The sequence below is a fragment of the Octopus sinensis genome, linkage group LG1, assembly GCF_006345805.1.
Source record: "Octopus sinensis linkage group LG1, ASM634580v1, whole genome shotgun sequence".
In the NCBI taxonomy this organism is placed as follows: Eukaryota; Metazoa; Mollusca; class Cephalopoda; order Octopoda; family Octopodidae; genus Octopus; species Octopus sinensis.
The window spans coordinates 54,647,290-54,661,216 of NC_042997.1; the positions used below are offsets into that span (position 1 = coordinate 54,647,290).

General features: G+C 35.3%; 1 protein-coding gene across 2 annotated transcripts in view; it reads left to right on the forward strand.

The window, feature by feature from the left end:
• Positions 1-6,407: 6,407 nt before the first annotated feature.
• Positions 6,408-13,927, forward strand: part of LOC115219703 (protein kinase C delta type) — a 161,656-nt gene continuing 154,136 nt past the window's right edge. For both annotated transcript variants that reach the window (XM_029789889.2, XM_029789922.2), the window contains exon 1: positions 6,408-7,245. The gene's annotated coding sequence lies outside the window, so the exon portion shown is untranslated. The remainder of the gene's footprint in view (positions 7,246-13,927) is intronic.

The window sequence follows — 13,927 nt, forward strand, 5'->3', positions numbered from 1 at the left end:
AGCTACTTGAAATTCTTTCTTTATACTCACTACAGTTCAGGACATACTCTTTTACTTGTTTCAGTCATTTGACTGCGGCCATGCTGGAGCACCGCCTTTAATCGAGCAATTCGACCCCCGGGACTTATTCTTTGTAAGCCCAGTACTTATTCTATCGGTCTCTTTTGCCGAACCGCTAAGTGACATAAACACACCAGCATCGGTTGTCAAGCAATGCTAGGGGGACAAATACAGACACACAAACATATATATATACATATATATGACGGGCTTCTTTCAGTTTCCGTCTACAAAAATCCACTCACAAGGCTTTGATCGGCCCGAGGCTATAGTAGAAGATACTTGCCCAAGGTGCCACGCAGTGGGACTGAACCCGGAACCATGTGGTTGGTAAGCAAGCTACTTACCACACAGCCACTCCTGCGCATGTCTACCTGTATTATATTGCAGTGCTTGTATGATTCATTATAAACTGACAAATGTTTCCAATATATTTAGTGTTACTCTGTTGGTGACTTTGGGAAAAAGTTTGTAATACTTGATCTGAAATTCTTTAGGAAAAATAAAAAGAAAAGAAAAAAGGAAGGTGGGTTAGGTCTTCTTTGTTAAAAGCATTCTTTAGAGCTTCATAGCCCCTGTCTGAAAATAATTCTTCAAGGAGCAAAATGTACTGCCAATGAATATCTCCAGCGATTTACTCGACATTCATCCTTGATTATGCTTGAAAAAGTACTGCAATTAGACTGAGGAGCATATCTTATGTAACATGATCATAATAGCTTGCTGAACACAATCCTCACTGATACTTAGTTTCAGTGCTTTAGCAGCTAGGGTCTCCTAGTAATTGATGTTCTAATTATTGATACCTGGCTTTTCTACAAAAGAGATAATGGGCCTCTACTATTTGCTTAACCTGCAATAAATATCAGCCAAATGTTTTCAAATCACACCATACCATTTAAAAAATGGGAAGATGTATAGTGTAGTCTAGATATGAAAAAAAAAAAATAAATAAAATATTCTCACTACTGAATGGCTATAAATTGAATATAAGTATGATTAATCAGTGATTATCCAGAATCAAGCAACATCAACAAAATGAAGACCATATAATGCTTAAGACTGGTCAGATGCTTTTGAGACTGTCTACGCTTAGTAGGTAGTCATCATCATCATCGTTTAACGTCCGTTTTCTGTGCTGGCATGGGTTGGACGGTTTGACCGGGGTCTGGGAAGCCAGGAGGCTGCACCAAGCTCCAGTCTGATCTGGCAGTGTTTCTACAGCTGGATGCCCTTCCTAACACCAACCACCCCATGAGTGTAGTATGTCAATGAAATGATGTATGTATCCACTACACATTAAGGGCTTTAGGTTAATTCATTGATTATTTAAATAAAGCTTAGGGATTAAACCCCTACAGAAAATTTGGAGCTTTGTACTGTTATGCATAACCAATTAACAATAATTATAATAATTCTGTAATTTTGACATAAGATCAGCAATTTTGAGGTGTGTTGAGGAACCAGTTATTATATTGACTCTAGTATTTGACTGATACTTATTTTATAGACCCCAAAAGGATGAAAGGCAGAGTTGATCTCAGTGGAATTTTTCATTTGTTTTAATTTATTTATATATTTATTTATTTTATTTTATCTAGTTTCAGCTCAAGAGCTGTGGCCATGCTATGGCACTGCCATTATAATAATAATAATAGATTTAATACTCATTTTCTCATACTGTTTTAGGTTAGATGAGTCTTGAATAAAGATTGATGCTCTTGTAAAGGTGATGCTCTAGATAGAAATAACTACAGGGGTATTAAACTGTTGGATCAGGTGATGATGGTCACAGAGAGGATCATAGACAATCTCATTAGGGAGAGAGTCTGCTTAGATGAGACGCAGTTCAATTTTGCTCCGGGTAGAAGCACCAGTGATGCCAAATTCCTGGTTCGACAACTGCAGGAGAAATACCTAGCTAAAGATAAAACCCTCTACTTAGCTTTCATGGACTTGGAGAAAGCCTTTGACAAGGTCCCCCGATCCCTTATCTGATGGGCGATGCGGAAACTGGAGATTGATGAATGGTTAATAATGGCTGTACAGGCCTTATACAGAGAGGCCGTTAGTAAGGTTAGGATTGACGAGTATAGTGAAGAATTCCAGGTAGAAGTAGGGGTCCACCAAGGTTCAGCCCTCAGGCCCCTTTTATTCATCATAGTCCTCCAGGCAATAACAGAGGAATTCAAGATAGGTTGCCCATGGGAGCTCCTCTATGCTGATGACCTGGCTCTCATAGCAGAATCACTACCGTAACTAAAAAGAAATTTTAGGTGTGGAAGCTAGGTCTAGAATCAAAAGGCCTTAGAGTCAATGTAGCAAAGACCAAAGTTACAGTAAGTAGGAAGGCGAACTCATCATACACCCCCTCAGGTAGGTGGCCCTGCTCGATCTGTAGAAAAGGAGTAGGTAGAAACTCCACAAGATGTACCCAGTGTAAGCTATGGATGCATAAGAGGTGCAGCAACATCAAAGGAAAATTAACTGAGAAGATAGCTTTCATGTGTGGCAGATGCATAGGGGCAATAGACACCAGAGATACTCAGAAAACAGATTCCATCATACTCCAGGGGAAGAAACTAGTAGTTGATAGTTTCTGCTACCATGTGACCAAGTTAGTAGTAGAGGTGGATGCTCAGAGAGTGTCACCACTAGAATACGAATAGCCTGGGCAAAGTTTAGAAAGCTTCTACCCCTACTGGTGACAAAGGTTCTCTTGCTCAGAGTGAAAGATAGATTGTACGATGCATGTGTGCAAACTGCCATGCTTCATGGTAGTGAAACATGGGCTGTAACTGCAGAGGACATGTGTAGACTTGAAAGAGATGAAGCTAGCATGATCTGCTGGATGTGTAATGTCAGCGTGCACAGATGACAGAGGGTAAGTGCCCTGAGAGAAATGCTGGACATAAGAAGCATTGGATGTGGCATGCAAGAGAGATGTTTGCGCTGGTATGGTCATGTACTATGGATGGATGAGGAGAGATGTGTGAAGAAGTGCTACTCCCAAACAGTTGAAGGAATTTGGAGTAGAGGTAGACCCAGAAAGACATGGAATGAGGTGGTCAAGATTGACCTTCGAATGTTGGGCCTCACAGAGGCAATGACAAAAGACCGAGATCTCTGGAGATATGCTGTGACTGCGAAGACGCGACAAATAACGTGAGTTCATGGCCATTTCCTGCACCAGCTTCACATAGCAGCCCCAGCCCACCCAAAGTACTTTGGATTGCAGGACAGCCTGCTGTGCTTACCTTAGATCGTAGGGTGACCTGCTGTGCTTGAGGAAACCTATTGAGTCAAGTACATCAACATCAAAATAAAAATCAAATGGAAATTGTAGCTGTGATATCTGTGCTGGTGGCCTGTAAAAAGCACCGTCCGATGCCGCGCCGCCTTGACTGGCTTCCGTGCCAGTGACACATAAAAAGCACCAACCGATCGTGGCCATTGCCAGCCTCCCCTGGCACCTGTGCCAGTGGTATGTCAAAAAGCACCCACTACACTCAGAGTGGTTGGCGTTAGGAAGGGTATCCAGCTGTAGAAACACTGCCAGATAAGACTGGAGCCTGGTGCAGCGTCCTGGCTTCTCAAACCCCGGTCGAACCATCTAACCCATGCTAGCATGGAAAACGGACGTTAAACGATGATGATGATGATCTTGATTTTGTGACATTGTGTGAGACCCAGCATTTCCAGGACTGACATTATTCCTTTATTTTCCTTGATCTGTTTCCTGTTTTTTTCCCCCATCTGCTTTTCCTCTGGCTGCCATCTATCTACATGGCACTATTTCACAGTAAGTGTTGACTCTGTATTATGCATTCATAGTAAAGAAGCTACATGAGCAAATCCCTTTAAAAAGCTTAATTTACCATGCAAGTCAAACTACTCTGGCTTTTGTACAAACTTTAGATTAATTCTATACAAAATACAGCTTTAACTTGACTTAATCTGTGTTCTTTAGTAAGTAGTAGCAGATTTGTAAATGAATTTATAACCAATATTATATCATGATGCTACATGAACAAAATTGTTTTAAAGAAAATTTACCATCTTTGGTCACTGTGCGACATTCATTTAGCATAGTCAAAAATCTATGCTTCCTCCTCAATACATTTCTTTCAAGACTCAACAGGTCTTACACAGTCAATGCCCATGTCTCATGATCAAGCAGCATTACATTATTTTACACAAACTTCAGAGGGAAAAAAACAGTATCAAGTCTTTGAACTTATCATCATTTAATTCCTATCCCTTTTACTAGAACAATATTTAACACTTACTATTTTGCCGAGATAGAGGAATTATCTACAACTTATAGTAAACCATGTGAGTGGTCAATACACTTCCTTTCATGCATACCTATAGGTTTTACTTAAATATCATGTTATGATGATGATATTATGTTAGGGATTTCTGTGATTCTGTCAGAGATTTTGCCATTATTTGTACTGAGTTCGCCTTAGCAACTTTTTTCTCCAAACTGATCAAGATCCCTCTCTCTGATTGTACCATTTCATTGGCTTTTTAAATACCTTAGCTATAAATAGAACTTACGTTTTTTGCCATGTTAACCGTGGGCCTGCAACTCTTCTATAATCATAATAATTCATTTCATTGTCAAGGAAACTGCCACACGACAAAACATTGTATCATGATATACGATACAATACAAAATAATTCAGTTCAATAAATAAAAAAAATTGACTACAACAAAACAGAAATGGGAGTGCATAGAAAAGTGTGTAGACACATAATGAACAAGTGAGTTAAATAATACAAGCATATAATAGAATTTTGACACTAAATAAATGTAATAGTCCCAAAACAAGGACAGTCACTGAAAGAGGAAGAAGGCTCTCCAAAAACTTTTACTATAGTATGCTTCTAGCAATTTCCTTCATTGTGCTTTTGTCTGTAGGCGACACTGAAAAGTCAAACTATCCACTTATAGCAATCTAACTACTCTTACCTACCTTTCCTTAACTCCATCAAGGATAAGACTTTCATCTTCACCTGTACCTTCCAGTTCAAGTGATACTTGAAGGTGTTGAGGGTTTTGTTGTAAAGAAAATTACAAAATTTCACTAAGTGTATTGATACAGTAAGCAAAGTAATTCCAATTGAAGAATTGATTAAATAATAACGATAATAAATCCTAAAAAAAAAAGTGTCAGCAAAAGAGCATCAAAAATCTTTTCAGACCCTATTATGTGAATATAAGTTAATTCAAAGTCACCAAAACTTATTTGGATAGATTTTATATTAGAATCTTTCTATGTTTTATCTTCTACAAAAATTACTTAATGGGTTCAAATGTCAGTAGCCTCATCACAATGTATCTTTAGACTAATGCATATACTCAAAGTTAGACTATATACACTCAGACAGGAAATACTCCTACTTCGTCTAGTAGTACAACAGTGACTAACTGTTAATACTAGTATACTTTACAATGAGTCATACACAGAAGATACACAATAATATATTGATCCCGTTGGTGAAAGACGAGAAATTTTAGAAACATTAATACAACTACTACTAATATTATTACTACGACCTAAGCACATACAAGGGGCTTACACATCAAATTTGCAATTATGATATTGATTTTTAAATAATTAGTTATTAATAATTGGTATTTTAAGATACAGTAGGCTTTAAAAAATTCAGTGGTTAATGTTCCCCCAATGATTAGGATAACAGTGATGATGATAGTAACGATAACAGTGATGATGATAGTAACGATGACAATGATGATGATCGGTGTTTATTAAAAAACATCATAGATGAATTTGAGTAGTCGGATCAAACAAAATACGAAATCAATATCCTTTAACCAATTCAATAGAAGAGGAAATTTAATCTCAGGTGATGTCTCTAAGCTTATGTGCATATATATATAAAAGACAGGAATTTTCACCTTAAATCAGAAAAATTAGGGTTGTTGTTGTGTAGTCCTTGGTCAGCCCTGGCAGAGTAAACCTATGATCAAAGCCATTCAGGTCATGACCACCCCGTCCTTCTCTCGGGTATTGCGTATCTAAGAGTACATTATCCAGTGTGTGTCTCCCTTGTGATGACGGGAGGGTGTAATTTCACGAAGATTTGCCTGTTATTTCTTGCAAGTCAATCAACCAAGTAAGGGTCTCATTTGGCTAGAAAAAAAAATCTGGGTATTACGACTAAGCCCAACTTGGCTTCTCATTGTTATATACAAATATATATATATATATATATATATATATATATACATATATATATAGATATGTCATTAGCACCATGACAACTATGCTATTGTAGCACCTTATGATAATGTCTAAAAAAGTAACCACCATAAATAAAAAATAAAATTAATAGATAATTGTAAATGAATGAGGATGAAATCAAACAAATTTGAGAAAATTCTCGTCTGTATTAGAAACCGGAGATATAGACGGTGTATTTTCGAAAACTCCTACCGTGGCAGCAGCGTACCTGCAGGAAAGTGGTTCCGCCGCAACGTGTCGTCGGCTGCCAAATAGAAAAAGACCATGTAAACAGTAATATTTCTTTTCTGTCAACTGTGATCTGTGATTGCCAGGGAAAGATAGAAAGGGTTTTTTGAAAACAGAGCGCCTTTGGTAAATTACCAAATGTTAACAAAACTACTAATGTGATATTCGATGACATCAAAGCTATTATATTATAACGGTGTTGTCAGCGGAGATAAAGAGAATACAATCAGAAACGAATAGTAGTAGTAGTAATAGTGGCGGTATTCAGGATACTGACGCTACTACTGTTGGTTGTTTTTAGAGAGACCAAGTTAGTCCAACTTGTTATACGGGAGGCAGTTCAGGTCGTTTACTTCTGTCAACTGGGGCCGGCATTGAAACTCTCACTCTCTCTCTCTCTCTTATTCCTCTTTCTCTCACGCATACATCTGACCCCTCCTCCTTAAACGTTGAAGTAGTTGGCATTCAACCTGTGTGTATGTACGCGAGAAAGAAAGAACAAGAGAGAGTGTGTATATAACAGAAAGAGGCGAAGGTAACAACAACACTAACCAAAGTGGGGTCGAAATCAGTTAACATCCATTCCTCTCTGCTTTAGTGGTCGGATTAAGTACTCAGCAGCAGAAACTTAAGTCAAAAAACTTATGGAGCTCTCATCTGTCTTACATGTCTAATATAGAAGGTAAGTGACATAATATTGCTGTCTTCAAGTTCATCTATTTTTTTAATGTATTTCGTTTTCTGTTCTTACGCTTTACTGTTTTGTTCTGTCAATTAAAATATGACAGGGTAGGTTTTAGAAATTAAAAGGTTCAATCAACCCTCAATTTTTTCAACATAGGGATTTCTTACTAATTTCCTCAAATAAAGTAAAACTTATATTCGTATTTCTGTATCAGCATTAAATGTGGTCTTTATATTTTTCTTTCACTCTCTTATGTAAGTAAAAGAATTTGAGGGTTGGGGCAACGGAGGGGGAAAATTGCCACTAAACAAAACCTTCCAACACTGAAGCGATAACAAATTCCTAAGATCCGTGTTTTATCAATTATTGCTTGTTTGATTGATTCTGTGAACGATTGATTGATTTTTCTATTTCTCTATTTTTTCCTGATGGTTGGGCGTGATACATACATAACTTTTTTCTCATCTTCAATACAGATGTCTTATTTTAAAAGCTCTACTATTGTGCTAAATAAATTAACATAGTGAAATAAGGTGGTTTAATACCTTGAAATAAGATGGAAACTTTTTCTTTAAACTTCCATTCAATAGCCTTCCTACAATATCTAATGGTTAACATTACTAACGATTTTGCTTCTTGTTCGTATTTTTTCCATTCAATTGCTAAATTATTTTAGTTGTCGATCTCGGCGTGATTAGCAACAGATTACATTGTTGTCTCTTCCACGTCCCTCTCCTGCCCTCACATTCTCAGCCCTTCCTGTAGTAAGGGAGCAGTTGCAGGGCCCACAGACTCCTGCTGATGTCGGCTCCACATCTGTTGGAATTATCCACAAAACCTCTAGATTAGAACACAAAAGAAAAAAGATTAGAACCGCCTTGAATTTAACCCACTACATACAGATACACACGCAATGAAAAATTACCCTGATTTTTCCTTTCACAAGACAATGTGATGTCATTTTTTTTTTTTTATTAAAGAACGAAAAAATAATGGTAATGATAATAATAATAATGATAATAATAATAGTAATTAAAGAGATTAGTAATGAAGGGGTGTAGGGTTACGTCAGTAATAGGTCTATAATGGAATCTACGCAAATATTCGGCACCTCGTGTACCATTTACATAATTTCATTTTTTCATAGCTGGCACCACTATACTCGTTAACGTATAATAAAAGTAACAATGATACTGATAAACATTTTAATTCATAACCATTTCTCCTGTTTAAATTAAATGTTTTCATGGACTTTTTCTCTCCCCATCTCTCTCTCCATCCTTTTGAAAGTCTTCTGGCGTCAAATGTGAGAGATGACTCAACTGGCAGATCCCCCTACCCCACTTTCATGAAGCACTTGGTTGCCAACCAGCTGTATGTATGTGTCGTCGTTCCTCATTTACCACCTTTCTCTTCCTCTTGCACTTGTATTCCAGTTACATGGATATCAATGTTCCTACATCATCCCACCTTTGTGTGTGTGTGTATGTGTAGTGTATATTGTATGTACGTAATATATGTTCTATGTCTGTTTGTATTTGTTTAAACCCGTCAATGTGACGAATTTGCTGTGCTTTATAGTCTACTTTTTTTTTGAGATAGCTGCTTATATTCTTTCAACATACAAGAAACTTCGTTTCGTTGCAAGTAAAATATGGAACAAATATTATTTGTACTTAGTATTATATCGTTTTAAAACTCTCTCTCTCTCTCTTTCACACAAAGAAAATAAAAGTTATACGAAGCTACTTTGTTTCTATTTTCCTGTAGAGTGCAGATTAAGAAGGGTTTGACAAAAATCCTTTCTCTTAAACTAATGTGAAGTTTAATGTTTAAAGTTTTGTTACTCAAAATATTGCTTGTCAAAATATTCTGCCGTCTAATTAAATATTTGATTAGATCGTGGGTCAAAATAGTTCTATTTTTGTGACATTCGTCAAGCTGTTGGAATAAATTTCTTAAAAAAAAAAAAGTTTGCGACAGTTTCGAAATAAATCATAAATATTGGTAAGCCTAAATCGTCATGTACTATTAAAACGGGCTAAATCAAATTTCCTCGATCGGCTATAATTGGCAAAAATACATATCTCATAATCTTTATTAAGGTGTGTTTCAACAAATACTAGCTATCATTATATATATATATATATATATATCAAGGGAAAAAGTCCAGGAACCCTTGTATTCTTACTATTGACTCTGATGTGTTAGTCGTTTTCAAACCTGCAGAAATAATAATAATATAATATGTAAAGCAATATTGTAAAATAATATTCTAATTGCGTAATATTTTAAATAGCAGCAGCTTTAGCATCAGTATACTGCTTTGTGATTTCAGATTTTACGAAGATGTAAGACGCTATAAAATATTTATTATAGATATGTCTATATATGTCAGACACATGAACATCGTAATGATGATGATGATAGTAATGGTTTTGAGATGTTTAACTTCCCGTGATATGGCCTCTGTATTCCACTGATGACTCTTGAGTTAGCTAGTACCCCACTTCTTATACCATCAGTTCAGTTTCTATAATCACGCACATATACACGCACGTTTTTAATTTAATTCTTCAGATATTTTAAATCTCGGTCGCAAACCTATTTTCCCTCTAATTTTGATTCTCATTTATAGTGGGCACCATAAAGAAATGAAAATATAGCTAAAAGAGATAATTTAATTATAGTAGGTAATCATTTTCGGGGTTTTGTAGACATCGAAAGCCTGCTTCCTCTCTAATGTTTACGCCTTATCTACTGTAATAAAAAATGTATTTTTATCGCTCGTTATCATTATTTCTGATTCAGCAGGCTATCGGGCACGTCACTTGCTTACTCCTTTCTAAGTATTTTCAAGTGGTGGTGTAGTTGGGCTAAGTCTATACCCCAGCTGTTTAATTACACGTTTGGGTTCAAGTTACTTTGTATGATTTCTTTCACTTTTAATTTGACTGTTAGGGAGTAAGAAAGTTTTAAACATTTCGTTCTCCACTCATAACTTGAATTCAAATTGAAGGGAGTTTTGTTACTTGTTATTTGAATTAAGTTTCACAAAAACATAACACAACCTCTTTTACTTCTTCAAACTTGAAGTATTGTAAGAAAACGTCACAAAGTAAAGATTAGCGAGACAAGTTCTGGGGATTTAACTACCAGTTGAATCATTCACACTGCTAATGTTCTTGAGGAAGTATGAGCATCAGTTATTTTCTCTCTCCTGAAGTTAAGCATGTCAACCTTCACAAAATTTCAGATTTTGTGCTTACATTTGAAATAGATGGATAGAAACGAGAATTTATTGATGGCTAGAATGGTGAATCTCAGTAGAAAATAACCTGCCTTGAAATATTAAACAGAAGTGGTATATATATTGCACAAATGTGGCACAAACTTAGTCTGGAGTAACTGATATTCTGCTTTTTGTGGAAGGACCAGATTTCTTGCGTTAGAAAGTATGTGGACTGTCAGTACCTGTGGTATAGGAGATTTTTGAGATACTTTGACTACTGGTGCTGAAATATATTCTTCAGCAATGAGAAGGCATGATTATATTTTGTGAAGTATGTTCCCATCACTCCACTTAATATGCAATATCGATTCAAGAATAGACCAAGGATGGGCATCTGTAATGTTGTTAGATACCCACAGTTCTCCACCTAGGTTGTATGGTCAGTGAATCATTCACCCTTGCATGACTAAAGATAGTGTGATTGATTTAAAAAAAAAATATTGTTTAGTCATCAGGAAGGGGCCATGCTCATGTCTTGATGAGTCTCTAGTACTGATGGAATCCTTCAATGTCTGTATGCCAAAGTTTGCAAAAATATGGGCAGGAGGAGATTCCAGTAGGTCGATGTTCTGGAGAGGAAGAATTAATAAGTGGTTGGTATGTGACCTAATGGGTGACACATACTAGGTGTGACAAGAGGAGAGATGAGTTGAACAGGGAAGTGGTGGTATGCAATTAATTCAGGAAAGCAAATTCTCACAGCATTTATGATGGAGCAGTCAAAAGCTTTTACATGTTAAAGTTAATGAACAATTTTACAAAAACCTTTGACTTGGTTAGTCTCATAAAGAGACATTGTCAGTTTGGAATAAGCTGTACAAGGTGAGCATATGTAAGTTGTGAAACCAGCCTCTACACACTTCTATCATATATCGGACAGATTACTATACAATGAGCCTAGTGTTAAGATTATTCTGCTGATTTCCTTTGTTAAGGATACTCAGGTAGTTTTGCTCAGACTACTAACTGTAAAAATAGCAAATATGATGTAGGAGATTGAGAGATCTTACCTTTTTATCTTCAACTATACCAACTTCATTTAGTTTCTCTCAAAGGTGATGATAGAGAAGGGTCCTGTTCTTTAGGAAATTAATATGAGAGAGTAAGTGGAGGTTTCAGCCTCTGGTTTCAACTACGAGCTGAAATAGGGAGAAGATAGTTTATCTGGAGCAGAAATATGTTAGAATTTTGAAATGGCCTGATCTATTCTGAATGTCTTTCTGCCAACAGTTTTTTTGTCATTCTGGTTGCAAATATATATATATATATATATGTCATGATATGTTAAAAATATTAAGTCTGCCTCTAAACTTTGATTTTGAAATTATATGTTAATATATAAGGTATTTTGTTAAATGTTGAAAATCTTTTCTAAGTTTGTGAAAAGAAATAATTGAAAATGATGATAATGTGAAGCTATTATCTTCATCTTTTTTTTTTTTGTCATATATTCACAAATTTGTATGATATTGAATTGACCTCACCACATCCTAGTATCTGTTTTAGTAACCTTAGGATTTGAACTCAGAGTATAGAGAAACAAAGCTAAATATGGCAAATTATGTAGTTTAATACTGCTATCAATGCAGCCCTGCCTTCCTAATAATACTATTCATAATAATAAAATAGTAATATCTTTTATTGGCAAGAGACCATACATTTCTAAGGTAAGGATGTAGTATTCAACTGGTATGTATTTTATTGACTTTGCCACCTCACCAGCTGAATGAAAGAAGTTGACACAGGCAGAATTTGAACTCAAAATGTAAATGGTGTGACTAAATACTGTAAGGTATTTTGTCTGTTGTACAGGTTTCTGACATCAGCCACTCCTTCCTCTCATAAGATGTATGTTTTTCTCTAGAAGTCAGACCAATATTCAACAAGTAAAGACAAAAAGAAAAAAAAAAATCATTTACATAATTTTTACCGTAATTTTATTTCCTGTTTTGTAATAATAATATTGATTTCTAGCATAGGCATAAGGCCACAAATACTCTTTGAGGGAGGAAACAGTTGACTAAAATTGTTCAGTAGTTTTTGCCTAGCACTCTATATTTACCGCTGTCCACTACTCTTTTTTTTCTTCTTGTTATTATAACAATTTAAATTAACATTATTTCATATAGCTTAAAAGAATGAAGAATGGGCAGAAATATATATATATATATATATATATATATATAATTGAACATTTTTTTAATATATATTGTTATGTCAACACTTAACTTATTTATTTTAAACACTTTCCAACACAATAAATGCTTGGAAGATGGAAGATGCCCGTGTTTGAGTGAGATTAACTTATCACATACTAATTATATGATCCAGCCTCCCCTTTTCATCAACCGATGAGTAACCTCAGTTTTGCTGGCGTCATTCCTAATTATATAAGCATAGCTTGTTTTAACTATATTCTGTTATTGACATAGAATTAGAAACTCTTCAGCTATATTAAGATCCTTTTTGTGTCATTTGCAAATTTTATTTATTATTATAATTATTTTTATCACAGTTAAGGTCTTGGAATTTTGTAAATCTCATACTTATCTTTTTAAGCTAATTCATTAGTAATGTTCTTTGTCAAAATTATGGAATATCTAATCACTGTTTGACATAATAAAAGTTAGTTATTTTACTAATCTCTCTCAAAACTGTTGATTATTTTCAAACTTAATTGAAATACATAGGCAGCTGATTTCAATAAAATAGTCACAAAAGGATTAAACTCTCTTTTAAAGCTTTATAATCAGAGATTTTATGCTGACATGTGATATATTGGCATGATATTGAGTAAAAATTACCAAAGTAGCAAATACTCTTGTGTGTCTCTCTACTTCTTCAATGTGTTCTTTTTAAGCTCATATTTTCTTAGTTGATCTGTCTTCCTCAGATCTTATCCTTTACCATTTTTTCTGAAAGACCTAATTTTGTAAGTCCTCATCTAATTATTTCATTGCAAGTTTTTATTCTAGAATAACTGAATAATCATTTAAATACACACACACACACACACACGCACACACACACACACACACACACACACACACACACACACACACACACAAAATGTTATGTTGATATATTCATAGTATTCATGTGATTCAAACATATTTCCCCCAAATTAGTTTTGTTTTTATCAATCACCATCTAGCTCCAAACAAACTGATATCAACAGACATACCTATGTCACCACCTTTCAGACCAATCAACACCTTTTGGAGTAAAAAACTACTCAGACCAATGCTATACTAATGAGTATTATTGTAAAGAAGAGGTATTATGGAGGAATTGATTAACTGGTTATGATCACTGGACATCCAACCCAGCCCAGAATGGCAGGACCAGGTGAAACAGCTCAGAGATATAATACCTGGTTATAGTATA